This window comes from Peromyscus eremicus, chromosome 1 (genome assembly GCF_949786415.1).
Source record: "Peromyscus eremicus chromosome 1, PerEre_H2_v1, whole genome shotgun sequence".
In the NCBI taxonomy this organism is placed as follows: Eukaryota; Metazoa; Chordata; class Mammalia; order Rodentia; family Cricetidae; genus Peromyscus; species Peromyscus eremicus.
In genome coordinates, this window is record NC_081416.1 from 139,736,005 (window position 1) to 139,761,851 (window position 25,847).

The 25,847-nt window shown below is 49.1% G+C and overlaps 13 non-coding genes across 13 annotated transcripts; all 13 read left to right on the forward strand.

The window, feature by feature from the left end:
* The first annotated feature begins 1,374 nt into the window (after positions 1-1,374).
* On the forward strand, positions 1,375-1,453 carry LOC131902968 (small nucleolar RNA SNORD115). The gene has a single exon (XR_009377234.1). It is a non-coding gene; the product is annotated as a small nucleolar RNA SNORD115 (small nucleolar RNA).
* Positions 1,454-3,271: 1,818 nt separating this feature from the next.
* Positions 3,272-3,350, forward strand: LOC131903025 (small nucleolar RNA SNORD115). Its single transcript, XR_009377288.1, has one exon. It is a non-coding gene; the product is annotated as a small nucleolar RNA SNORD115 (small nucleolar RNA).
* Positions 3,351-5,162: 1,812 nt separating this feature from the next.
* On the forward strand, positions 5,163-5,241 carry LOC131902969 (small nucleolar RNA SNORD115). Its single transcript, XR_009377235.1, has one exon. It is a non-coding gene; the product is annotated as a small nucleolar RNA SNORD115 (small nucleolar RNA).
* Positions 5,242-7,075: 1,834 nt separating this feature from the next.
* LOC131902970 (small nucleolar RNA SNORD115) lies at positions 7,076-7,154 on the forward strand. The gene has a single exon (XR_009377236.1). It is a non-coding gene; the product is annotated as a small nucleolar RNA SNORD115 (small nucleolar RNA).
* A 1,835-nt stretch (positions 7,155-8,989) lies between these two features.
* LOC131903020 (small nucleolar RNA SNORD115) lies at positions 8,990-9,068 on the forward strand. The gene has a single exon (XR_009377283.1). It is a non-coding gene; the product is annotated as a small nucleolar RNA SNORD115 (small nucleolar RNA).
* Positions 9,069-10,880: 1,812 nt separating this feature from the next.
* On the forward strand, positions 10,881-10,959 carry LOC131902971 (small nucleolar RNA SNORD115). The gene has a single exon (XR_009377237.1). It is a non-coding gene; the product is annotated as a small nucleolar RNA SNORD115 (small nucleolar RNA).
* A 1,828-nt stretch (positions 10,960-12,787) lies between these two features.
* On the forward strand, positions 12,788-12,866 carry LOC131903028 (small nucleolar RNA SNORD115). The gene has a single exon (XR_009377290.1). It is a non-coding gene; the product is annotated as a small nucleolar RNA SNORD115 (small nucleolar RNA).
* Positions 12,867-14,680: 1,814 nt separating this feature from the next.
* LOC131902909 (small nucleolar RNA SNORD115) lies at positions 14,681-14,759 on the forward strand. Its single transcript, XR_009377179.1, has one exon. It is a non-coding gene; the product is annotated as a small nucleolar RNA SNORD115 (small nucleolar RNA).
* A 1,828-nt stretch (positions 14,760-16,587) lies between these two features.
* Positions 16,588-16,666, forward strand: LOC131902972 (small nucleolar RNA SNORD115). Its single transcript, XR_009377238.1, has one exon. It is a non-coding gene; the product is annotated as a small nucleolar RNA SNORD115 (small nucleolar RNA).
* A 1,804-nt stretch (positions 16,667-18,470) lies between these two features.
* On the forward strand, positions 18,471-18,549 carry LOC131902973 (small nucleolar RNA SNORD115). The gene has a single exon (XR_009377239.1). It is a non-coding gene; the product is annotated as a small nucleolar RNA SNORD115 (small nucleolar RNA).
* A 1,816-nt stretch (positions 18,550-20,365) lies between these two features.
* On the forward strand, positions 20,366-20,444 carry LOC131902974 (small nucleolar RNA SNORD115). The gene has a single exon (XR_009377240.1). It is a non-coding gene; the product is annotated as a small nucleolar RNA SNORD115 (small nucleolar RNA).
* A 1,804-nt stretch (positions 20,445-22,248) lies between these two features.
* LOC131902975 (small nucleolar RNA SNORD115) lies at positions 22,249-22,327 on the forward strand. The gene has a single exon (XR_009377241.1). It is a non-coding gene; the product is annotated as a small nucleolar RNA SNORD115 (small nucleolar RNA).
* Positions 22,328-24,151: 1,824 nt separating this feature from the next.
* Positions 24,152-24,230, forward strand: LOC131902976 (small nucleolar RNA SNORD115). The gene has a single exon (XR_009377242.1). It is a non-coding gene; the product is annotated as a small nucleolar RNA SNORD115 (small nucleolar RNA).
* Positions 24,231-25,847: the final 1,617 nt, after the last annotated feature.

The window sequence follows — 25,847 nt, forward strand, 5'->3', positions numbered from 1 at the left end:
CTATGGGTGCAGAATGGCAATTCCAAATGTATACACTGTCCTGGACAATTCCAAGGAATTTGGACAGGAGCAACTGATCAGGGACTGCAGCGCAATACCCATAGGTAGAGTCAGGAAGCCCAGACTTTTCTGGTTCATGGCACAGGGATAGAACAAGTTACCCTCCACTTGACTGTCCCGCCTAGTTGGATCCTAGCACCTCCCATACAGACTAGGTGGGATTGGCAGGGGAAGACCTTCAAGGTCACACTGTGACACAAGGCATGAGAACCACATCCATCATGAAGGGGCTTTGAGGAAGGGCCATCTGGCACACCCTAGAGCTCACGGTGGGCCGAGGCAACTTCTTGGGCATATCGGACTTAGGGACATCTCGAAGGACATCTACTGAAGGAGAGGGCCCACAAAGCGTTCCCTACCCCTGTGCCTTACAGAGGCCACTCTATTGACCTCCCTTCCATCAGGCCACTGGAGCCAAGGCAGGATTGTTTTTCGGGGCAGGTATTCTCTTCCTGGCCGCAAGGCCAAGAGCCCTGATTGTTTTCAGACCCTCTCTACCGTAGGCATTCTCAACGAATGTCAGCTCCATGTATATCCTACAAAGCTCTAAAAACACACTTCTGTGACGACTGTGATTTGGAATTTCCCCAGGGGTGTAAAGGAGGCTAGTGACACAGGCTGGGGACCAGCAAATGATGCCCCTGGTACAATGGATTTTTTTATGGAGTGATTGATCTGTGGGTATCAGCCATTAGATACATATATACATATATTATTTATTTATGTATTTATTTATTTATTTATTTATGCATTTGTATATATATATATGGTTCTCTACCATGGAGAACTGATGAGAGTTCTCTGACTTGGTGGGGCCAAGGCAGGAATCACAAGGAAAAAAGATGTAATTAGCCCTGTATAGTGTCTTGACAATTGTCATCAGTCTAAGTCTAAAAGTCAGAACACGAGGGGAAAGGTGTTTTTGCTGAAAAACTCACATTAAAATTTGGACATGCAAGAAAGGAACCTATGCCTTACTGTGTGGCAGGACTCACCATTTGATTTTCCAAGGGCCCGAGATTTCCTAAACCTTGTCATGCTTTCAGACCATGGTCCCATCCCGCAGACCGAGCAGTGTCATCAGTGGCCCATCAAAAGAGTGCCCTGACTTCCTCCCCTTTCTTCCTCCCGAAAAGGTTCCCTTAGGAAGAAAAGAACTCATTCTGCTGCTTCCCTTGAAGCAGAGTTCACCAGGCCCAGCTTTCCTTTGGGCCTAACCTTCTCACGGCCAAGTCCCTCTTCAGCAATGGCAGCCCTGGTAAGCAATGTTGTTTGTGTCCTAAACGCATGTGTCGCTGTGCTCTCCAGAAACCTGGGTCTATGATGACAAACCTATGTCACGAAGAGAGATGATGACATAAAAATCATGCTCAATAGGATTACGCTGAGGCCCAAGCTGCAGGGAAGGAGAGAAACAGGTGCCTCGTCTCCTTGTGGCTTCCTTGACGCCCAATTCTCAGGCCCTGCTTCCCAAAGCCCTGTTTCCCCTCCTGGGGAATCCAAGCTATCCAGGTGCACATACCTAGGAGAGCCCTGAGGGCTCCATTCCAAAGTACCTGGTGTGACTCTCTAGCCTCATGCAAGGCTTTAGCGCCCAACACGCTGCTCATGTCCCTGTCTCCTGTGCTGTCTTTCAGTGACCTGGGATGCCGTTTCACAGCCCGAAGCATCCTGGCACATTTCAGGTAATTGGAAATATCAACCCAAGGCCTGGGAATCTCTAAACATCGTGTGCCCTCACCTTCTAAAGCCTCTGACACCCCAAGAACCTTTCTACCTTAGAAGCAAGGCCTCCAGGCTCTGGCCTGATGGAGGCAATCTTCTATCCTTCTGACCTGTGGGTGCAGAATGGCAATTCCAAATGTATACACTGTCCTGGACAATTCCAAGGAATTTGGACAGGAGCCACTGATCAGGGACTGCAGCGCAATACAAATAGGTAGAGTCAGGAGGCCCAGACTTTTCTGGTTCATGGCACAGGGATAGAACAAGTTACCCTCCACTTGACTGTGCCGCCTAGTTGGATCCTAGCACCTCCCATACAGACTAGGTCGGATGGGCGGGGGAAGTCCTTCAAGGTCACACTGTGACACAAGGCATGAGACCCACATCTATCATGAAGGGGTTTGAGGAAGGGCCATCTGGCACACCCTAGAGCTCACAGTGGGCCGAGGCAACTTCTTGGGCATATCGGACTTAGGGACATCTCGAAGGACATCTACTGAAGGACAGGGCCCACAAAGCGTTCCCTACCCCTGTGCCTTACAGAGGCCACTCTATTGACCTCCCTTCCATCAGGCCACTGGAGCCAAGGCAGGATTGTTTTTCGGGGCAGGCATTCTCTTCCTGGCCAAAAGGCCAAGAGCCCTGATTGTTTTCAGACCCTCTCTACCGTAGGCATTCTCAACGAATGTCAGCTCCATGTATATCCTACAAAGCTCTAAAAACACACTTCTGTGACCACTGTGATTTGGAATTTCCCCAGGGGTGTAAAGGAGGCTAGTGACACAGGCTGGGGACCAGCAAATGATGCCCCTGGTACAATGGATTTTTTATGGAGTGATTGATCTGTGGGTATCAGCCATTAGATACATATATACATATATTATTTATTTATTTATTTATTTATTTATTTATTTATGCATTTGTATATATATATATATATGGTTCTCTACCATGGAGAACTGATGAGAGTTCTCTGACTTGGTGGGGCCAAGGCAGGAATCACAAGGAAAAAAGATGTAATTAGCCCTGTATAGTGTCTTGACAATTGTCATCAGTCTAAGTCTAAAAGTCAGAGCACGAGGGGAAAGGTGCCTTTACTGAAAAACTCACATTAAAATTTGGGCATGCAAGACAGGAAACTATGCCTTACTGTGTGGCAGGACTCACCATTTGATTTTCCAAGGGCCCGAGATTTCCTAAACCTTGTCATGCGTTCAGACCATGGTCCCATCCCGCAGACCGAGCAGTGTCATCAGTGGCCCAACTCAAGAGTGCCCTGACATCCTCCCCTTTCTTCCTCCCGAAAAGGTTCCCTTAGGAAGAAGAGAACTCATTCTGCTGCTTCCCTTGAAGCAGAGTTCACCAGGCCCAGCTGTCCTTTGGGCCTAACCTTCTCACGGCCAAGTCCCTCTTCAGCAATGGCAGCCCTGGTAAGCAATGTTGTTTGTGTCCTAAACGCATGTGTCGCTGTGCTCTCCAGAAACCTGGGTCTATGATGACAAACCTATGTCACGAAGAGAGATGATGACATAAAAATCATGCTCAATAGGATTACGCTGAAGCCCAAGCTGCAGGGCAGGAGAGAAACAGGTGCCTCGTCTCCTTGTGGCTTCCTTGAGGCCCAATTCTCAGGCCCTGCTTCCCAAAGCCCTGTTTCCCCTCCTGGGGAATCCAAGCTATCCAGGTGCACATACCTAGGAGAGCCCTGAGGGCTCCATTCCAAAGCACCTGGTGTGACTCTCTAGCCTCATGCAAGGCTTTAGCGCCCAACACGCTGCTCATGTCCCTGTCTCCTGTGCTGTCTTTCAGTGACCTGGGATGCCGTTTCACAGCCCGAAGCATCCTGGCACATTTCAGGTAATTGGAAATATCAACCCAAGGGCTGGGAATCTCTAAACATCGTGTGCCCTCGCCTTCTAAAGCCTCTGACACCCCAAGAACCTTTCCACCTTAGAAGCAAGGCCTCCAGGCTCTGGCCTGATGGAGGCAATCTTCTACCCTTCTGACCTATGGGAGCAGAATGGCAATTCCAAGTGTATTCACTGTCCTGGACAATTCCAAGGAATTTGGACAGGAGCCACTGATCAGGGACTGCAGCGCAATACCCATAGGTAGAGTCAGGAGGCCCAGACTTTTCTGGTTCATGGCACAGGGATAGAACAAGTTACCCTCCACTTGACTGTCCCGCCTAGTTGGATCCTAGCACCTCCCATACAGACTAGGTCGGATGGGCGGGGGAAGACCTTCAAGGTCACACTGTGACACAAGGCATGAGACCCACATCCATCATGAAGGGGCTTTGAGGAAGGGCCACCTGGCACACCCTAGAGCTCACGGTGGGCCGAGGCAACTTCTTGGGCATATCGGACTTAGGGACATCTCGAAGGACATCTACTGAAGGACAGGGCCCACAAAGCGTTCCCTACCCCTGTGCCTTACAGAGGCCACTCTATTGACCTCCCTTCCATCAGGCCACTGGAGCCAAGGCAGGATTGTTTTTCGGGGCAGGCATTCTCTTCCTGGCCGCAAGGCCAAGAGCCCTGATTGTTTTCAGACCCTCTCTACCGTAGGCATTCTCAACGAATGTCAGCTCCATGTATATCCTACAAAGCTCTAAAAACACACTTCTGTGACCACTGTGATTTGGAATTTCCCCAGGGGTGTAAAGGAGGCTAGTGACACAGGCTGGGGACCAGCAAATGACGCCCCTGGTACAATGGATTTTTTTATGGAGTGATTGATCTGTGGGTATCAGCCATTAGATACATATATACATATATTATTTATTTATTTATTTATTTATTTATTTATGCATTTGTATATATATATATGGTTCTCTACCATGGAGAACTGATGAGAGTTCTCTGACTTGGTGGGGCCAAGGCAGGAATCACAAGGAAAAAAGATGTAATTAGCCCTGTATAGTGTCTTGACAATTGTCATCAGTCTAAGTCTAAAAGTCAGAGCACGAGGAGAAAGGTGCCTTTGCTGAAAAACTCACATTAAACTTTGGACATGCAAGAAAGGAACCTATGCCTTACTGTGTGGCAGGACTCACCATTTGATTTTCCAAGGGCCCGAGATTTCCTAAACCTTGTCATGCTTTCAGACCATGGTCCCATCCCGCAGACCGAGCAGTGTCATCAGTGGCCCATCAAAAGAGTGCCCTGACATCCTCCCCTTTCTTCCTCCCAAAAAGGTTTCCTTAGGAAGAAGAGAACTCATTCTGCTGCTTCCCTTGAAGCAGAGTTCACCAGGCCCAGCTTTCCTTTGGGCCTAACCTTCTCACGGCCAAGTCCCTCTTCAGCAATGGCAGCCCTGGTAAGCAATGTTGTTTGTGTCCTAAACGCATGTGTCGCTGTGCTCTCCGGAAAACTGGGTCTATGATGACAAACCTATGTCACGAAGAGAGATGATGACATAAAAATCATGCTCAATAGGATTACGCTGAGGCCCGAGCTGCAGGGCAGGAGAGAAACAGGTGCCTCGTCTCCTTGTGGCTTCCTTGAGGCCCAATTCTCAGGCCCTGCTTCCCAAAGCCCTGTTTCCCCTCCTGGGGAATCCAAGCTATCCAGGTGCACATACCTAGGAGAGCCCTGAGGGCTCCATTCCAAAGCACCTGGTGTGACTCTCTAGCCTCATGCAAGGCTTTAGCGCCCAACACGCTGCTCATGTCCCTGTCTCCTGTGCTGTCTTTCAGTGACCTGGGATGCCGTTTCACAGCCCGAAGCATCCTGGCACATTTCAGGTAATTGGAAATATCAACCCAAGGGCTGGGAATCTCTAAACATCGTGTGCCCTCGCCTTCTAAAGCCTCTGACACCCCAAGAACCTTTCCACCTTAGAAGCAAGGCCTCCAGGCTCTGGCCTGATGGAGGCAATCTTCTATCCTTCTGACCTGTGGGTGCAGAATGGCAATTCCAAATGTATACACTGTCCTGGACAATTCCAAGGAATTTGGACAGGAGCCACTGATCAGGGACTGCAGCGCAATACAAATAGGTAGAGTCAGGAGGCCCAGACTTTTCTGGTTCATGGCACAGGGATAGAACAAGTTACCCTCCACTTGACTGTCCCGCCTAGTTGGATCCTAGCACCTCCCATACAGACTAGGTCGGATGGGCGGGGGAAGACCTTCAAGGTCACACTGTGACACAAGGCATGAGACCCACATCCATCATGAAGGGGCTTTGAGGAAGGGCCACCTGGCACACCCTAGAGCTCACGGTGGGCCGAGGCAACTTCTTGGGCATATCGGACTTAGGGACATCTCGAAGGACATCTACTGAAGGACAGGGCCCACAAAGCGTTCCCTACCCCTGTGCCTTACAGAGGCCACTCTATTGACCTCCCTTCCATCAGGCCACTGGAGCCAAGGCAGGATTGTTTTTCGGGGCAGGCATTCTCTTCCTGGCCGCAAGGCCAAGAGCCCTGATTGTTTTCAGACCCTCTCTACCGTAGGCATTCTCAACGAATGTCAGCTCCACGTATATCCTACAAAGCTCTAAAAACACACTACTGTGACCACTGTGATTTGGAATTTCCCCAGGGGTGTAAAGGAGGCTAGTGACACAGGCTGGGGACCTGCAAATGACGCCCCTGGTACAATGGATTTTTTTATGGAGTGATTGATCTGTGGGTATCAGCCATTAGATACATATATACATATATTATTTATTTATTTATTTATTTATTTATGCATTTGTATATATATATATATATATATATATATATATATATATATATGGTTCTCTACCATGGAGAACTGATGAGAGTTCTCTGACTTGGTGGGGCCAAGGCAGGAATCACAAGGAAAATGATGTAATTAGCCCTGTATAGTGTCTTGACAATTGTCATCAGTCTAAGTCTAAAAGTCAGAGCACGAGGGGAAAGGTGCCTTTACTGAAAAACTCATATTAAAATTTGGACATGCAAGACAGGAAACTATGCCTTACTGTGTGGCAGGACTCACCATTTGATTTTCCAAGGGCCCAAGATTTCCTAAACCTTGTCATGCGTTCAGACCATGGTCCCATCCCGCAGAGCGAGCAGTGTCATCAGTGGCCCATCTCAAGAGTGCCCTGACATCCTCCCCTTTCTTCCTCCCGAAAAGGTTCCCTTAGGAAGAAGAGAACTCATTCTGCTGCTTCCCTTGAAGCAGAGTTCACCAGGCCCAGCTGTCCTTTGGGCCTAACCTTCTCACGGCCAATCCCTCTTCAGCAATGGCAGCCCTGGTAAGCAATGTTGTTTGTGTCCTAAACGCATGTGTCGCTGTGCTCTCCAGAAACCTGGGTCTATGATGACAAACCTATGTCACGAAGAGAGATGATGACATAAAAATCATGCTCAATAGGATTACGCTGAGGCCCAAGCTGCAGGGCAGGAGAGAAACAGGTGCCTCGTCTCCTTGTGGCTTCCTTGAGTCCCAATTCTCAGGCCCTGTTTCCCAAAGCCCTGTTTCCCCTCCTGGGGAATCCAAGCTATCCAGGTGCACATACCTAGGAGAGCCCTGAGGGCTCCATTCCAAAGCACCTGGTGTGACAATGTAGCCTCATGCAAGGCTTTAGCGCCCAACACGCTGCTCATGTCCCTGTCTCCTGTGCTGTCTTTCAGTGACCTGGGATGCCGTTTCACAGCCCGAAGCATCCTGGCACATTTCAGGTAATTGGAAATATCAACCCAAGGCCTGGTAATCTCTAAACATTGTGTGCCCTCGCCTTCTAAAGCCTCTGACACCCCAAGAACCTTTCCACCTTAGAAGCAAGGCCTCCAGGCTCTGGCCTGATGGAGGCAATCTTCTATCCTTCTGACCTGTGGGTGCAGAATGGCAATTCCAAATGTATACACTGTCCTGGACAATTCCAAGGAATTTGGACAGGAGCCACTGATCAGGGACTGCAGCGCAATACAAATAGGTAGAGTCAGGAGGCCCAGACTTTTCTGGTTCATGGCACAGGGATAGAACAAGTTACCCTCCACTTGACTGTGCCGCCTAGTTGGATCCTAGCACCTCCCATACAGACTAGGTCGGATGGGCGGGGGAAGTCCTTCAAGGTCACACTGTGACACAAGGCATGAGACCCACATCCATCATGAAGGGGCTTTGAGGAAGGGCCATCTGGCACACCCTAGAGCTCACAGTGGGCCGAGGCAACTTCTTGGGCATATCGGACTTAGGGACATCTCGAAGGACATCTACTGAAGGACAGGGCCCACAAAGCGTTCCCTACCCCTGTGCCTTACAGAGGCCACTCTATTGACCTCCCTTCCATCAGGCCACTGGAGCCAAGGCAGGATTGTTTTTCGGGGCAGGCATTCTCTTCCTGGCCAAAAGGCCAAGAGCCCTGATTGTTTTCAGACCCTCTCTACCGTAGGCATTCTCAACGAATGTCAGCTCCATGTATATCCTACAAAGCTCTAAAAACACACTTCTGTGACCACTGTGATTTGGAATTTCCCCAGGGGTGTAAAGGAGGCTAGTGACACAGGCTGGGGACCAGCAAATGACGCCCCTGGTACAATGGATTTTTTTATGGAGTGATAGATCTGTGGGTATCAGCCATTAGATACATATATACATATATTATTTATTTATTTATTTATTTATTTATGCATTTGTGTATATATATATATATATATATATATATATATATATAATGGTTCTCTACCATGGAGAACTGATGAGAGTTCTCTGACTTGGTGGGGCCAAGGCAGGAATCACAAGGAAAAAATATGTAATTAGCCCTGTATAGTGTCTTGACAATTGTCATCAGTCTAAGTCTAAAAGTCAGAGCACAAGGGGAAAGGTGCCTTTACTGAAAAACTCACATTAAAATTTGGGCATGCAAGACAGGAAACTATGCCTTACTGTGTGGCAGGACTCACCATTTGATTTTCCAAGGGCCCAAGATTTCCTAAACCTTGTCATGCGTTCAGACCATGGTCCCATCCCGCAGACCGAGCAGTGTCATCAGTGGCCCATCTCAAGAGGGCCCTGACATCCTCCCCTTTCTTCCTCCCGAAAAGGTTCCCTTAGGAAGAAGAGAACTCATTCTGCTGCTTCCCTTGAAGCAGAGTTCACCAGGCCCAGCTGTCCTTTGGGCCTAACCTTCTCACGGCCAAGGCCCTCTTCAGCAATGGCAGCCCTGGTAAGCAATGTTGTTTGTGTCCTAAACGCATGTGTCGCTGTGCTCTCCGGAAACCTGGGTCTGTGATGACAAACCTATGTCACGAAGAGAGATGATGACATAAAAATCATGCTCAATAGGATTACGCTGAGGCCCAAGCTGCAGGGCAGGAGAGAAACAGGTGCCTCATCTCCTTGTGGCTTCCTTGAGGCCCAATTCTCAGGCCCTGCTTCCCAAAGCCCTGTTTCCCCTCCTGGGGAATCCAAGCTATCCAGGTGCACATACCTAGGAGAGCCCTGAGGGCTCCATTCCAAAGCACCTGGTGTGACTCTCTAGCCTCATGCAAGGCTTTAGCGCCCAACACGCTGCTCATGTCCCTATCTCCTGTGCTGTCTTTCAGTGACCTGGGATGCCGTTTCACAGCCCGAAGCATCCTGGCACATTTCAGGTAATTGGAAATATCAACCCAAGGGCTGGGAATCTCTAAACATCGTGTGCCCTCACCTTCTAAAGCCTCTGACACCCCAAGAACCTTTCCACCTTAGAAGCAAGGCCTCCAGGCTCTGGCCTGATGGAGGCAATCTTCTACCCTTCGGACCTATGGGAGCAGAATGGCAATTCCAAGTGTATTCACTGTCCTGGACAATTCCAAGGAATTTGGACAGGAGCCACTGATCAGGGTCTGCAGCGCAATACCCATAGGTAGTGTCAGGAGGCCCAGACTTTTCTGGTTCATGGCACAGGGATAGAACAAGTTACCCTCCACTTGACTGTCCCGCCTAGTTGGATCCTAGCACCTCCCATACAGACTAGGTCGGATGGGCGGGGGAAGACCTTCAAGGTCACACTGTGACACAAGGCATGAGACCCACATCCATCATGAAGGGGCTTTGAGGAAGGGCCACCTGGCACACCCTAGAGCTCACGGTGGGCCGAGGCAACTTCTTGGGCATATCGGACTTAGGGACATCTCGAAGGACATCTACTGAAGGACAGGGCCCACAAAGCGTTCCCTACCCCTGTGCCTTACAGAGGCCACTCTATTGACCTCCCTTCCATCAGGCCACTGGAGCCAAGGCAGGATTGTTTTTCGGGGCAGGCATTCTCTTCCTGGCCGCAAGGCCAAGAGCCCTGATTGTTTTCAGACCCTCTCTACCGTAGGCATTCTCAACGAATGTCAGCTCCATGTATATCCTACAAAGCTCTAAAAACACACTTCTGTGACCACTGTGATTTGGAATTTCCCCAGGGGTGTAAAGGAGGCTAGTGACACAGGCTGGGGACCAGCAAATGACGCCCCTGGTACAATGGATTTTTTTATGGAGTGATTGATCTGTGGGTATCAGCCATTAGATACATATATACATATATTATTTATTTATTTATTTATTTATTTATTTATGCATTTGTATATATATATATGGTTCTCTACCATGGAGAACTGATGAGAGTTCTCTGACTTGGTGGGGCCAAGGCAGGAATCACAAGGAAAAAAGATGTAATTAGCCCTGTATAGTGTCTTGACAATTGTCATCAGTCTAAGTCTAAAAGTCAGAGCACGAGGAGAAAGGTGCCTTTGCTGAAAAACTCACATTAAACTTTGGACATGCAAGAAAGGAACCTATGCCTTACTGTGTGGCAGGACTCACCATTTGATTTTCCAAGGGCCCGAGATTTCCTAAACCTTGTCATGCTTTCAGACCATGGTCCCATCCCGCAGACCGAGCAGTGTCATCAGTGGCCCATCAAAAGAGTGCCCTGACATCCTCCCCTTTCTTCCTCCCAAAAAGGTTTCCTTAGGAAGAAGAGAACTCATTCTGCTGCTTCCCTTGAAGCAGAGTTCACCAGGCCCAGCTTTCCTTTGGGCCTAACCTTCTCACGGCCAAGTCCCTCTTCAGCAATGGCAGCCCTGGTAAGCAATGTTGTTTGTGTCCTAAACGCATGTGTCGCTGTGCTCTCCGGAAAACTGGGTCTATGATGACAAACCTATGTCACGAAGAGAGATGATGACATAAAAATCATGCTCAATAGGATTACGCTGAGGCCCGAGCTGCAGGGCAGGAGAGAAACAGGTGCCTCGTCTCCTTGTGGCTTCCTTGAGGCCCAATTCTCAGGCCCTGCTTCCCAAAGCCCTGTTTCCCCTCCTGGGGAATCCAAGCTATCCAGGTGCACATACCTAGGAGAGCCCTGAGGGCTCCATTCCAAAGCACCTGGTGTGACTCTCTAGCCTCATGCAAGGCTTTAGCGCCCAACACGCTGCTCATGTCCCTGTCTCCTGTGCTGTCTTTCAGTGACCTGGGATGCCGTTTCACAGCCCGAAGCATCCTGGCACATTTCAGGTAATTGGAAATATCAACCCAAGGGCTGGGAATCTCTAAACATCGTGTGCCCTCGCCTTCTAAAGCCTCTGACACCCCAAGAACCTTTCCACCTTAGAAGCAAGGCCTCCAGGCTCTGGCCTGATGGAGGCAATCTTCTATCCTTCTGACCTGTGGGTGCAGAATGGCAATTCCAAATGTATACACTGTCCTGGACAATTCCAAGGAATTTGGACAGGAGCCACTGATCAGGGACTGCAGCGCAATACAAATAGGTAGAGTCAGGAGGCCCAGACTTTTCTGGTTCATGGCACAGGGATAGAACAAGTTACCCTCCACTTGACTGTCCCGCCTAGTTGGATCCTAGCACCTACCATACAGACTAGGTCGGATTGGCGGGGGAAGACCTTCAAGGTCACACTGTGACACAAGGCATGAGACCCACATCCATCATGAAGGGGCTTTGAGGAAGGGCCATCTGGCACACCCTAGAGTTCACGGTGGGCCGAGGCAACTTCTTGGGCATATCGGACTTAGGGACATCTCGAAGGACATCTACTGAAGGACAGGGCCCACAAAGCGTTCCCTACCCCTGTGCCTTACAGAGGCCACTCTATTGACCTCCCTTCCATCAGGCCACTGGAGCCAAGGCAGGATTGTTTTTCGGGGCAGGCATTCTCTTCCTGGCCTCAAGGTCAAGAGCCCTGATTGTTTTCAGACTCTCTCTACGGTAGGCATTCTCAACGAATGTCAGCTCCATGTATATCCTACAAAGCTCTAAAAACACACTTCTGTGACCACTGTGATTTGGAATTTCCCCAGGGGTGTAAAGGAGGCTAGTGACACAGGCTGGGGACCAGCAAATGACGCCCCTGATACAATGGATTTTTTGATGGAGTGATTGATCTGTGGGTATCAGCCATTAGATACATATATACATATTTCATTTATTTATTTATTTATTTATTCATTTATTTATTTATTTATGCATTTGTATATATATATATATATGGTTCTCTACCATGGAGAACTGATGAGAGTTCTCTGACTTGGTGGGGCCAAGGCAGGAATCACAAGGAAAAAAGATGTAATTAGCCCTGTATAGTGTCTTGACAATTGTCATCAGTCTAAGTCTAAAAGTCAGAGCACGAGGGGAAAGGTGCCTTTACTGAAAAACTCACATTAAAATTTGGACATGCAAGTATGGAACCTATGCCTTACTGTGTGGCAGGACTCACCATTTGATTTTCCAAGGGCCCGAGATTTCCTAAACCTTGTCATGCGTTCAGACCATGGTCCCATCCCGCAGACCGAGCAGTGTCATGAGTGGCCCATCTCAAGAGTGCCCTGACATCCTCCCCTTTCTTCCTCCCGAAAAGGTTCCCATAGGAAGAAGAGAACTCATTCTGCTGCTTCCCTTGAAGCAGAGTTCACCAGGCCCAGCTGTCCTTTGGGCCTAACCTTCTCACTGCCAAGGCCCTCTTCAGCAATGGCAGCCCTGGTAAGCAATGTTGTTTGTGTCCTAAACGCATGTGTCGCTGTGCTCTCCGGAAACCTAGGTCTATGATGACAAACCTATGTCATGAAGAGAGATGATGACATAAAAATCATGCTCAATAGGATTACGCTGAGGCCCAAGCTGCAGGGCAGGAGTGAAACAGGTGCCTCGTCTCCTTGTGGCTTCCTTGAGGCCCAATTCTCAGGCCCTGCTTCCCAAAGCCCTGTTTCCCCTCCTGAGGAATCCAAGCTATCCAGGTGCACATACCTAGGAGAGCCCTGAGGGCTCCATTCCAAAGCACCTGGTGTGACTCTCTAGCCTCATGCAAGGCTTTAGCGCCCAACAGGCTGCTCATGTCCCTGTCTCCTGTGCTGTCTTTCAGTGACCTGGGATGCCGTTTCCCAGCCCGAAGCATCCTGGCACATTTCAGGTAATTGGAAATATCAACCCAAGGGCTGGGAATCTCTAAACATCGTGTGCCCTCACCTTCTAAAGCCTCTGACACCCCAAGAACCTTTCCACCTTAGAAGCAAGGCCTCCAGCCTCTGGCCTGATGGAGGCAATCTTCTACCCTTCTGACCTATGGGTGCAGAATGGCAATTCCAAATGTATACACTGTCCTGGACAATTCCAAGGAATTTGGACAGGAGCCACTGATCAGGGACTGCAGCCCAATACCCATAGGTAGAGTCAGGATGCCCAGACTTTTCTGGTTCAGGGCACAGGGATAGAACAAGTTACCCTCCACTTGACTGTCCCGCCTAGTTGGATCCTAGCACCTCCCATACAGACTAGGTCGGATGGGTGGTGGAAGACCTTCAAGGTCACACTGTGACACAAGGCATGTGACCCACATCCATCATGAAGGGGCTTTGAGGAAGGGCCATCTGGCACACCCTAGAGCTCACGGTGGGCCGAGGCAACTTCTTGGGCATATCGGACTTAGGGACATCTCGAAGGACATCTACTGAAGGACAGGGCCCACAAAGCGTTCCCTACCCCTGTGCCTTACAGAGGCCACTCTATTGACCTCCCATCCATCAGGCCACTGGAGCCAAGGCAGGATTGTTTCTCTGGGCAGGCGTTCTCTTCCTGGCCGCAAGGCCAAGAGCCCTGATTGTTTTCAGACCCTCTCTACCGTAGGCATTCTCAACGAATGTCAGCTCCATGTATATCCTACAAAGCTCTAAAAACACACTTCTGTGACCACTGTGATTTGGAATTTCCCCAGGGGTGTAAAGGAGGCTAGTGACACAGGCTGGGGATCAGCAAATGACGCCCCTGGTACAATGGATTTTTTTATGGAGTGATTTATCTGTGGGTATCAGCCATTAGATACATATATACATATATTATTTATTTATTTATTTATTTATTTATTTATGCATTTGTATATATATATATATGGTCCTCTACCATGGAGAACTGATGAGAGTTCTCTGACTTGGTGGGGCCAAGGCAGGAATCACAAGGAAAAAAGATGTAATTAGCCCTGCATAGTGTCTTGACAATTGTCATCAGTCTAAGTCTAAAAGTCAGAGCACGAGGACAAAGGTGCCTTTGCTGAAAAACTCACATTAAAATTTGGACATGCAAGAAAGGAACCTATGCCTTACTGTGTGGCAGGACTCACCATTTGATTTTCCAAGGGCCCGAGATTTCCTAAACCTTGTCATGCTTTCAGACAATGGTCCCATCCCGCACACCGAGCAGTGTCATCAGTGGCCCATCAAAAGAGTGCCCTGACATCCTCCCCTTTCTTCCTCCCAAAAAGGTTTCCTTAGGAAGAAAAGAACTCATTCTGCTGCTTCCCTTGAAGCAGAGTTCACCAGGCCCAGCTGTCCTTTGGGCCTAACCTTCTCACTGCCAAGACCCTCTTCAGCAATGGCAGCCCTGGTAAGCAATGTTGTTTGTGTCCTAAACGCATGTGTCGCTGTGCTCTCCGGAAACCTGGGTCTATGATGACAAACCTATGTCATGAAGAGAGATGATGACATAAAAATCATGCTCAATAGGATTACGCTGAGGCCCAAGCTGCAGGGCAGGAGAGAAACAGGTGCCTCGTCTCCTTGTGGCTTCCTTGAGGCCCAATTCTCAGGCCCTGCTTCCCAAAGCCCTGTTTCCCCTCCTGGGGAATCCAAGCTATCCAGGTGCACATACCTAGGAGAGCCCTGAGGGCTCCATTCCAAAGCACCTGGTGTGACTCTCTAGCCTCATGCAAGGCTTTAGCACCCAACACGCTGCTCATGTCCCTGTCTCCTGTGCTGTCTTTCAGTGACCTGGGATGCCGTTTCACAGCCCGAAGCATCCTGGCACATTTCAGGTAATTGGAAATATCAACCCAAGGGCTGGGAATCTCTAAACATCGTGTGCCCTCGCCTTCTAAAGCCTCTGACACCCCAAGAACCTTTCCACCTTAGAAGCAAGGCCTCCAGGCTCTGGCCTGATGGTGGCAATCTTCTACCCTTCTCACCTGTGGGTGCAGAATGGCAATTCCAAATGTATACACTATCCTGGACAATTCCAAGGAAATTGGACAGGAGCCACTGATCAGGGACTGCAGCGCAATACCCATAGGTAGAGTCAGGAGGCCCAGACTTTTCTGGTTCATGGCACAGGGATAGAACAAGTTACCCACCACTTGACTGTCCCGCCTAGTTGGATCCTAACACCTCCCATACAGATTAGGTAGGATATGCGGGGGAAGACCTTCAAAATCACACTGTGACACAAGGCATGAGATCCACATCCATCATGAAGGGGCTTTGAGGAGGGGCCATCTGGCACACACTAGAGCTCACGGTGAGCCCAGGCAACTTCTTGGGCATATCGGACTTAGGGACATCTCGAAGGACATCTACTGAAGGACAGGGCCCACAAAGCGTTTCCTACCCCTGTGCCTTACAGAGGCCACTCTATTGACCTCCCATCCATCAGGCCACTGGAGCCAAGGCAGGATTGTTTCTCTGGGCAGGCGTTCTCTTCCTGGCCGCAAGGCCAAGAGCCCTGATTGTTTTCAGACCCTCTCTACCGTAGGCATTCTCAACGAATGTCAGCTCCATGTATATCCTACAAAGCTCTAAAAACACACTTCTGTGACCACTGTGATTTGGAATTTCCCCAGGGGTGTAAAGGAGGCTAGTGACACAGGCTGGGGACCAGCAAATGATGCCCCTGGTACAATGGATTTTTTTATGGAGTGATTGATCTGTGGGTATCAGCCATTAGATACATATATACATATTTTATTTATTTATTTATTTATTCATTTATTTATTTATGCATTTGTATATATATATATATATATATATATGGTTCTCTACCATGGAGAACTGATGAGAGTTCTCTGACTTGGTGGGGCCAAGGCAGGAATCACAAGGAAAAAAGATGTAATTAGCCCTGTATAGTGTCTTGACAATTGTCATCAGTCTAAGTCTAAAAGTCAGAGCACGAGGGGAAAGGTGCCTTTACTGAAAAACTCACATTAAAATTTGGACATGCAAGTATGGAACCTATGCCTTACTGTGTGGCAGGACTCACCATTTGATTTTCCAAGGACCCGAGATTTCCTAAACCTTGTCATGCTTTCAGACCATGGTCCCATCCCGCAGACCGAGCAGTGTCATCAGTGGCCCATCTCAAGAGTGCCCTGACATCCTCCCCTTTCTTCCTCCCGAAAAGGTTCCCTTAGGAAGAAGAGAACTCATTCTGCTGCTTCCCTTGAAGCAGAGTTCACCAGGCCCAGCTGTCCTTTGGTCCTAACCTTCTCACTGCCAAGACCCTCTTCAGCAATGGCAGCCCTGGTAAGCAATGTTGTTTGTGTCCTAAACGCATGTGTCGCTGTGCTCTCCGGAAACCTGGGTCTATGATGACAAACCTATGTCACGAAGAGAGATGATGACATAAAAATCATGCTCAATAGGATTACGCTGAGGCCCAAGCTGCAGGGCAGGAGAGAAACAGGTGCCTCGTCTCCTTGTGGCTTCCTTGAGGCCCAATTCTCAGGCCCTGCTTCCCAAAGCCCTGTTTCCCCTCCTGGGGAATCCAAGCTATCCAGGTGCACATACCTAGGAGAGCCCTGAGGGCTCCATTCCAAAGCACCTGGTGTGACTCTCTAGCCTCATGCAAGGCTTTAGCGCCCAACACGCTGCTCATGTCCCTGTCTCCTGTGCTGTCTTTCAGTGACCTGGGATGTCGTTTCACAGCCCGAAGCATCCTGGCACATTTCAGGTAATTGGAAATATCAACCCAAGGGCTGGGAATCTCTAAACGTCGTGTGCCCTCGCCTTCTAAAGCCTCTGAAACCCCAAGAACCTTTCCACCTTAGAAGCAAGGCCTCCAGCCTCTGGCCTGATGGAGGCAATCTTCTAACCTTCTGACCTGTGGGTGCAGAATGGCAATTCCAAATGTATACACTATCCTGGACAATTCCAAGGAATTTGGACAGGAGCCACTGATCAGGGACTGCAGCGCAATACAAATAGGTAGAGTCAGGAGGCCCAGACTTTTCTGGTTCATGGCACAGGGATAGAACAAGTTACCCTCCACTTGACTGTCCCGCCTAGTTGGATCCTAACACCTCCCATAAAGATTAGGTAGGATATGCGGGGGAAGACCTTCAAAATCACACTGTGACACAAGGCATGAGATCCACATCCATCATGAAGGGGCTTTGAGGATGGGCCATCTGGCACACATTAGAGCTCACAGTGAGCCGAGGCAACTTCTTGGGCATATCGGACTTAGGGACATCTCGAAGGACATCTACTGAAGGACAGGGCCCACAAAGCATTCCCTACCCCTGTGCCTTACAGAGGCCACTCTATTGACCTCCCATCCATCAGGCCACTGGAGCCAAGGCAGGATTGTTTCTCGTGGCAGGCATTCTCTTCCTGGCCTCAAGGCCAAGAGCCCTGATTGTTTTCAGACCCTCTCTACCGTAGGCATTCTCAACGAATGTCAGCTCCATGTATATCCTACAAAGCTCTAAAAACATACTTCTGTGACCACTGTGATTTGGAATTTCCCCAGGGGTGTAAAGGAGGCTAGTGACACAGGCTGGGGACCAGCAAATGACGCCCCTGGTACAATGGATTTTTTTATGGAGTGATTGATCTGTGGGTATCAGCCATTAGATACATATATACATATATTATTTATTTATTTATTTATTTATGCATTTGTATATATATATATGGTTCTCTACCGTGGCGAACTGATGAGAGTTCTCTGACTTGGTGGGGCCAAGGCAGGAATCACAAGGAAAAAAGATGTAATTAGCCCTGTATAGTGTCTTGACAATTGTCATCAGTCTAAGTCTAAAAGTCAGAGCACGAGGAGAAAGGTGCCTTTGCTGAAAAACCCACATTAAAATTTGGACATGCAAGTATGGAACCTATGCCTTACTGTGTGGCAGGACTCACCATTTGATTTTCCAAGGGCCCGAGATTTCCTAAACCTTGTCATGCTTTCAGACCATGGTCCCATCCCGCAGACCGAGCAGTGTCATCAGTGGCCCATCTCAAGAGTGCCCTGACAACCTCCCCTTTCTTCCTCCCAAAAAGGTTCCCTTAGGAAGAAGAGAACTCATTCTGCTGCTTCCCTTGAAGCAGAGTTCACCAGGCCCAGCTGTCCTTTGGGCCTAACCTTCTCACTGCCAAGACCCTCTTCAGCAATGGCAGCCCTGGTAAGCAATGTTGTTTGTGTCCTAAACGCATGTGTCGCTGTGCTCTCCGGAAACCTGGGTCTATGATGACAAACCTATGTCACGAAGAGAGATGATGACATAAAAATCATGCTCAATAGGATTACGCTGAGGCCCAAGCTGCAGGGCAGGAGAGAAACAGGTGCCTCGTCTCCTTGTGGCTTCCTTGAGGCCCAATTCTCAGGCCCTGCTTCCCAAAGCCGTGTTTCCCCTCCTGGGGAATCCAAGCTATCCAGGTGCACATACCTAGGAGAGCCCTGAGGGCTCCATTCCAAAGCACCTGGTGTGACTCTCTAGCCTCATGCAAGGCTTTAGCGCCCAACACGCTGCTCATGTCCCTGTCTCCTGTGCTGTCTTTCAGTGACCTGGGATGCCGTTTCACAGCCCGAAGCATCCTGGCACATTTCAGGTAATTGGAAATATCAACCCAAGGGCTGGGAATCTCTAAACATCGTGTGCCCTCGCCTTCTAAAGCCTCTGACACCCCAAGAACCTTTCCACCTTAGAAGCAAGGCCTCCAGGCTCTGGCCTGATGGTGGCAATCTTCTACCCTTCTGACCTATGGGTGCAGAATGGCAATTCCAAATGTATACACTGTCCTGGACAATTCCAAGGAAATTGGACAGGAGCCACTGATCAGGGACTGCAGCGCAATACCCATAGGTAGAGTCAGGAGGCCCAGACTTTTCTGGTTCATGGCACAGGGATAGAACAAGTTACCCACCACTTGACTGTCCCGCCTAGTTGGATCCTAACACCTCCCATACAGATTAGGTCGGATATGCGGGGGAAGACCTTCAAAATCACACTGTGACACAAGGCATGAGATCCACATCCATCATGAAGGGGCTTTGAGGAGGGGCCATCTGGCACACACTAGAGCTCACGGTGAGCCGAGGCAACTTCTTGGGCATATCGGACTTAGGGACATCTCGAAGGACATCTACTGAAGGACAGGGCCCACAAAGCGTTCCCTACCCCTGTGCCTTACAGAGGCCACTCTATTGACCTCCCATCCATCAGGCCACTGGAGCCAAGGCAGGATTGTTTCTCGGGGCAGGCATTCTCTTCCTGGCCTCAAGGCCAAGAGCCCTGATTGTTTTCAGACCCTCTCTACCATAGGCATTCTCAACGAATGTCAGCTCCATGTATATCCTACAAAGCTCTAAAAACACACTTCTGTGACCACTGTGATTTGGAATTTCCCCAGGGGTGTAAAGGAGGCTAGTGACACAGGCTGGGGACCAGCAAATGACGCCCCTGGTACAATGGATTTTTTTATGGAGTGATTGATCTGTGGGTATCAGCCATTAGATACATATATACATATATTATTTATTTATTTATTTATTTATTTATTTATTTATGCATTTGTATATATATATATGGTTCTCTACCGTGGCGAACTGATGAGAGTTCTCTGACTTGGTGGGGCCAAGGCAGGAATCACAAGGAAAAAAGATGTAATTAGCCCTGTATAGTGTCTTGACAATTGTCATCAGTCTAAGTCTAAAAGTCAGAGCACGAGGAGAAAGGTGCCTTTGCTGAAAAACCCACATTAAAATTTGGACATGCAAGAAAGGAACCTATGCCTTACTGTGTGGCAGGACTCACCATTTGATTTTCCAAGGGCCCGAGATTTCCTAAACCTTGTCATGCTTTCAGACCATGGTCCCATCCCGCAGACCGAGCAGTGTCATCAGTGGCCCATCAAAAGAGTGCCCTGACATCCTCCCCTTTCTTCCTCCCAAAAAGGTTCCCATAGGAAGAAGAGAACTCATTCTGCTGCTTCCCTTGAAGCAGAGTTCACCAGGCCCAGCTTTCCTTTGGGCCTAACCTTCTCACGGCCAAGTCCCTCTTCAGCAATGGCAGCCCTGGTAAGCAATGTTGTTTGTGTCCTAAACGCATGTGTCGCTGTGCTCTCCGGAAACCTGGGTCTATGATGACAAACCTATGTCACGAAGAGAGATGATGACATAAAAATCATGCTCAATAGGATTACGCTGAGGCCCAAGCTGCAGGGCAGGAGAGAAACAGGTGCCTCGTCTCCTTGTGGCTTCCTTGAGGCCCAATTCTCAGGCCCTGCTTCCCAAAGCCCTGTTTCCCCTCCTGGGGAATCCAAGCTATCCAGGTGCACATACCTAGGAGAGCCCTGAGGGCTCCATTCCAAAGCACCTGGTGTGACTCTCTAGCCTCATGCAAGGCTTTAGCACCCAACACGCTGCTCATGTCCCTGTCTCCTGTGCTGTCTTTCAGTGATCTGGGATGCCGTTTCACAGCCCGAAGCATCCTGGCACATTTCAGGTAATTGGAAATATCAACCCAAGGGCTGGGAATCTCTAAACATCGTGTGCCCTCGCCTTCTAAAGCCTCTGACACCCCAAGAACCTTTCCACCTTAGAAGCAAGGCCTCCAGGCTCTGGCCTGATGGTGGCAATCTTCTACCCTTCTGACCTATGGGTGCAGAATGGCAATTCCAAATGTATACACTATCCTGGACAATTCCAAGGAAATTGGACAGGAGCCACTGATCAGGGACTGCAGCGCAATACCCATAGGTAGAGTCAGGAGGCCCAGACTTCTCTGGTTCATGGCACAGGGATAGAACAAGTTACCCACCACTTGACTGTCCCGCCTAGTTGGATCCTAACACCTCCCATACAGATTAGGTAGGATATGCGGGGGAAGACCTTCAAAATCACACTGTGACACAAGGCATGAGATCCACATCCATCATGAAGGGGCTTTGAGGAGGGGCCATCTGGCACACACTAGAGCTCACGGTGAGCCCAGGCAACTTCTTGGGCATATCGGACTTAGGGACATCTCGAAGGACATCTACTGAAGGACAGGGCCCACAAAGCGTTCCCTACCCCTGTGCCTTACAGAGGCCACTCTATTGACCTCCCATCCATCAGGCCACTGGAGCCAAGGCAGGATTGTTTCTCTGGGCAGGCGTTCTCTTCCTGGCCGCAAGGCCAAGAGCCCTGATTGTTTTTAGACCCTCTCTACCGTAGGCATTCTCAACGAATGTCAGCTCCATGTATATCCTACAAAGCTCTAAAAACACACTTCTGTGACCACTGTGATTTGGAATTTCCCCAGGGGTGTAAAGGAGGCTAGTGACACAGGCTGGGGACCAGCAAATGATGCCCCTGGTACAATGGATTTTTTTATGGAGTGATTGATCTGTGGGTATCAGCCATTAGATACATATATACATATATTATTTATTTATTTATTTATTTATGCATTTGTATATATATATATGGTTCTCTACCGTGGCGAACTGATGAGAGTTCTCTGACTTGGTGGGGCCAAGGCAGGAATCACAAGGAAAAAAGATGTAATTAGCCCTGTATAGTGTCTTGACAATTGTCATCAGTCTAAGTCTAAAAGTCAGAGCACGAGGAGAAAGGTGCCTTTGCTGAAAAACCCACATTAAAATTTGGACATGCAAGAAAGGAACCTATGCCTTACTGTGTGGCAGGACTCACCATTTGATTTTCCAAGGGCCCGAGATTTCCTAAACCTTGTCATGCTTTCAGACCATGGTCCCATCCCGCAGACCGAGCAGTGTCATCAGTGGCCCATCAAAAGAGTGCCCTGACATCCTCCCCTTTCTTCCTCCCAAAAAGGTTCCCTTAGGAAGAAGAGAACTCATTCTGCTGCTTCCCTTGAAGCAGAGTTCACCAGGCCCAGCTTTCCTTTGGGCCTAACCTTCTCACGGCCAAGTCCCTCTTCAGCAATGGCAGCCCTGGTAAGCAATGTTGTTTGTGTCCTAAACGCATGTGTCGCTGTGCTCTCCGGAAACCTGGGTCTATGATGACAAACCTATGTCACGAAGAGAGATGATGACATAAAAATCATGCTCAATAGGATTACGCTGAGGCCCAAGCTGCAGGGCAGGAGAGAAACAGGTGCCTCGTCTCCTTGTGGCTTCCTTGAGGCCCAATTCTCAGGCCCTGCTTCCCAAAGCCCTGTTTCCCCTCCTGGGGAATCCAAGCTATCCAGGTGCACATACCTAGGAGAGCCCTGAGGGCTCCATTCCAAAGCACCTGGTGTGACTCTCTAGCCTCATGCAAGGCTTTAGCACCCAACACGCTGCTCATGTCCCTGTCTCCTGTGCTGTCTTTCAGTGACCTGGGATGCCGTTTCACAGCCCGAAGCATCCTGGCACATTTCAGGTAATTGGAAATATCAACCCAAGGGCTGGGAATCTCTAAACATCGTGTGCCCTCGCCTTCTAAAGCCTCTGACACCCCAAGAACCTTTCCACCTTAGAAGCAAGGCCTCCAGGCTCTGGCCTGATGGTGGCAATCTTCTACCCTTCTGACCTGTGGGTGCAGAATGGCAATTCCAAATGTATACACTATCCTGGACAATTCCAAGGAAATTGGACAGGAGCCACTGATCAGGGACTGCAGCGCAATACCCATAGGTAGAGTCAGGAGGCCCAGACTTTTCTGGTTCATGGCACAGGGATAGAACAAGTTACCCACCACTTGACTGTCCCGCCTAGTTGGATCCTAACACCTCCCATACAGATTAGGTAGGATATGCGGGGGAAGACCTTCAAAATCACACTGTGACACAAGGCATGAGATCCACATCCATCATGAAGGGGCTTTGAGGAGGGGCCATCTGGCACACACTAGAGCTCACGGTGAGCCCAGGCAACTTCTTGGGCATATCGGACTTAGGGACATCTCGAAGGACATCTACTGAAGGACAGGGCCCACAAAGCGTTCCCTACCCCTGTGCCTTACAGAGGCCACTCTATTGACCTCCCATCCATCAGGCCACTGGAGCCAAGGCAGGATTGTTTCTCTGGGCAGGCGTTCTCTTCCTGGCCGCAAGGCCAAGAGCCCTGATTGTTTTCAGACCCTCTCTACCGTAGGCATTCTCAACGAATGTCAGCTCCATGTATATCCTACAAAGCTCTAAAAACACACTTCTGTGACCACTGTGATTTGGAATTTCCCCAGGGGTGTAAAGGAGGCTAGTGACACAGGCTGGGGACCAGCAAATGATGCCCCTGGTACAATGGATTTTTTTATGGAGTGATTGATCTGTGGGTATCAGCCATTAGATACATATATACATATTTTATTTATTTATTTATTTATTCATTTATTTATTTATGCATTTGTGTATATATATATATATATATGGTTCTCTACCATGGAGAACTGATGAGAGTTCTCTGACTTGGTGGGGCCAAGGCAGGAATCACAAGGAAAAAAGATGTAATTAGCCCTGTATAGTGTCTTGACAATTGTCATCAGTCTAAGTCTAAAAGTCAGAGCACGAGGGGAAAGGTGCCTTTACTGAAAAACTCACATTAAAATTTGGACATGCAAGTATGGAACCTATGCCTTACTGTGTGGCAGGACTCACCATTTGATTTTAGAAGGACCCGAGATTTCCTAAACCTTGTCATGCTTTCAGACCATGGTCCCATCCCGCAGACCGAGCAGTGTCATCAGTGGCCCATCTCAAGAGTGCCCTGACATCCTCCCCTTTCTTCCTCCCGAAAAGGTTCCCTTAGGAAGAAGAGAACTCATTCTGCTGCTTCCCTTGAAGCAGAGTTCACCAGGCCCAGCTGTCCTTTGGTCCTAACCTTCTCACTGCCAAGACCCTCTTCAGCAATGGCAGCCCTGGTAAGCAATGTTGTTTGTGTCCTAAACGCATGTGTCGCTGTGCTCTCCGGAAACCTGGGTCTATGATGACAAACCTATGTCACGAAGAGAGATGATGACATAAAAATCATGCTCAATAGGATTACGCTGAGGCCCAAGCTGCAGGGCAGGAGAGAAACAGGTGCCTCGTCTCCTTGTGGCTTCCTTGAGGCCCAATTCTCAGGCCCTGCTTCCCAAAGCCCTGTTTCCCCTCCTGGGGAATCCAAGCTATCCAGGTGCACATACCTAGGAGAGCCCTGAGGGCTCCATTCCAAAGCACCTGGTGTGACTCTCTAGCCTCATGCAAGGCTTTAGCGCCCAACACGCTGCTCATGTCCCTGTGTCCTGTGCTGTCTTTCAGTGACCTGGGATGCCGTTTCCCAGCCCGAAGCATCCTGGCACATTTCAGGTAATTGGAAATATCAACCCAAGGCCTGGGAATCTCTAAACATCGTGTGCCCTCGCCTTCTAAAGCCTCTGACACCCCAAGAACCTTTCCACCTTAGAAGCAAGGCCTCCAGGCTCTGGCCTGATGGAGGCAATCTTCTATCCTTCTGACCTGTGGGTGCAGAATGGCAATTCCAAATGTATACACTGTCCTGGACAATTCCAAGGAATTTGGACAGGAGCCACTGATCAGGGACTGCAGCGCAATACCCATAGGTAGAGTCAGGAGGCCCAGACTTTTCTGGTTCATGGCACAGGGATAGAACAAGTTACCCTCCACTTGACTGTCCCGCCTAGTTGGATCCTAGCACCTCCCATACAGACTAGGTCGGATGGGCGGGGGAAGACCTTCAAGGTCACACTGTGACACAAGGCATGAGACCCACATCCATCATGAAGGGGCTTTGAGGAAGGGCCATCTGGCACACCCTAGAGCTCACGGTGGGCCGAGGCAACTTCTTGGGCATATCGGACTTAGGGACATCTCGAAGGACATCTACTGAAGGACAGGGCCCACAAAGCGTTCCCTACCCCTGTGCCTTACAGAGGCCACTCTATTGACCTCCCTTCCATCAGGCCACTGGAGCCAAGGCAGGATTGTTTTTCGGGGCAGGATTTCTCTTCCTGGCCGCAAGGCCAAGAGCCCTGATTGTTTTCAGACCCTCTCTACCGTAGGCATTCTCAACGAATGTCAGCTCCATGTATATCCTACAAAGCTCTAAAAACACACTTCTGTGACCACTGTGATTTGGAATTTCCCCAGGGGTGTAAAGGAGGCTAGTGACACAGGCTGGGGACCAGCAAATGATGCCCCTGGTACAATGGATTTTTTTATGGAGTGATTGATCTGTGGGTATCAGCCATTAGATACATATATACATATATTATTTATTTATTTATTTATTTATTTATGCATTTGTATATATATATATATATATATGGTTCTCTACCATGGAGAACTGATGAGAGTTCTCTGACTTGGTGGGGCCAAGGCAGGAATCACAAGGAAAAAAGATGTAATTAGCCCTGTATAGTGTCTTGACAATTGTCATCAGTCTAAGTCTAAAAGTCAGAGCACGAGGGGAAAGGTGCCTTTACTGAAAAACTCACATTAAAATTTGGGCATGCAAGACAGGAAACTATGCCTTACTGTGTGGCAGGACTCACCATTTGATTTTCCAAGGGCCCGAGATTTCCTAAACCTTGTCATGCATTCAGACCATGGTCCCATCCCGCAGACCGAGCAGTGTCATCAGTGGCCCATCTCAAGAGGGCCCTGACATCCTC